At 36.4% G+C, this 1,447-nt stretch overlaps 1 protein-coding gene across 1 annotated transcript in view; it reads left to right on the top strand.

The window, feature by feature from the left end:
- Positions 1-1,447, top strand: part of LOC107749685 (golgin subfamily A member 2) — a gene marked incomplete at its 5' end in the record, with an annotated part of 36,460 nt that overhangs the window by 21,549 nt on the left and 13,464 nt on the right. The gene's annotated exons all lie outside the window — the stretch shown is intronic.

Below are 1,447 nucleotides of genomic sequence, written 5' to 3'. Positions count from 1 at the left end.
TGTGTGTGTGAGAGAGTGTGTGTGTGAGAGAGAGAGAGAGAGAGAGAGAGAGAGAGAAATGCCACATGCTCAGAATCATGCAAAATATTATTTGGGTGATTCTCAAAAAACATGTAAACATTATGTGTAGGACGTAGGTCATGTGTAAAATATACAATTTAAACCAAGAAAATTACAACAAAGTACGTCATGATTGTATTTGTTGTATTGTCTTGATTTAAGTAAGAAAACAATAACTTTATAATAATAATTTCTTTACCATAATGCAGTAAAAATTATTACATTGTAAGGATGCACGATATTATCGGAACGTTATTGAAATCGGCCGATAATGGCTTAAAGGGGTCATATGATGCGACATGCTCTCTTACAAGTTGTTTGAACTGAAATGTGTGTTGGCAGTGTGTGTAACTGAGGTGTTGTTGGATGTAATAATGAACATGGCAGTCGTCATTTACTCCCGACATCTGAGCCGCCCCGATCTACCTAAATGCGTTTGTTCGCGCGAATCAATCGTGATCCAGCTTCACCTACAGAAGAAATGAGTGTAAGGTTTTCTAATGAATCTTTGCAAATCGCCTTTCCTAATAATGTGCTAATTAGCAAGTTTCACGATGAATGCGGCTAAAGTAAACAGTCTCTCTGAGAGCGGCTCGGAAGAGAGGGGCGGGGTCAGCAGAGCTCATTAACATTTAAAGGAACATGCTACAAAACGGCTTGCTCTGAAAAGAGATGGAGAGCAGCTTGGAAGAGAGGGGCGGGGTCAGCAGAGCTCATTAACATTTAAAGGAACATGCTACAAAACGGCTTGCTCTGAAAAGAGATGTTTTTGACAGGGTAAAAAAGGTGTTTTTACACTACCATTGAGAAATTTTAACCAAGCTATGTTACAGACTTTTCATTAAGACCCTAAAGAATCATATCAACTTCTGGAAAATGGGCATCCTATAATCCCTTTAAAATGTCTGTATCGGCCCAATATGAAAAATTATGCCGATATGCCTTACCGATAAGACGAGTAACTCACATGTGCTCAGGGAGTGCTAGCGATAAGATCACGTCAGCAGTGTGGCTCATTCTTGAAGCAAACCTTTTTCTGAATGATGATTAGATTCACTGTTTTGAGCATTTAATCTGAGAATGCGAGTACAGAATGAGGCATCCGGTGTGCGATAGTCAACAGTGCAAACAAATAACATTAAGATTGCGTTTCTGATTAAATAAAGCAGTAATTAATGTCATAAAATCACAAGGATGGTTTGATTTAAAGGTCAGAAGGTATAAAAATCACAAACAAGACACTTGTAAATTAAATTATTTATATATATATATATATATATATATATATACATATACATACACCGATTAATTCATTAATGTGTAATATGTTTTGGATTATGAAAACTTAAATACAAGGAGCTCTAAAAGATTTTCAGAATTTGTACAA

The sequence above is a fragment of the Sinocyclocheilus rhinocerous genome, unplaced genomic scaffold (genome assembly GCF_001515625.1).
Source record: "Sinocyclocheilus rhinocerous isolate Xijiao unplaced genomic scaffold, SAMN03320098_v1.1 scaffold4954, whole genome shotgun sequence".
Lineage (NCBI taxonomy): Eukaryota > Metazoa > Chordata > Actinopteri > Cypriniformes > Cyprinidae > Sinocyclocheilus > Sinocyclocheilus rhinocerous.
The sequence above is the reverse complement of the archived record's forward strand: the minus strand, read 5'-3'. Positions and strand labels throughout refer to the sequence as shown.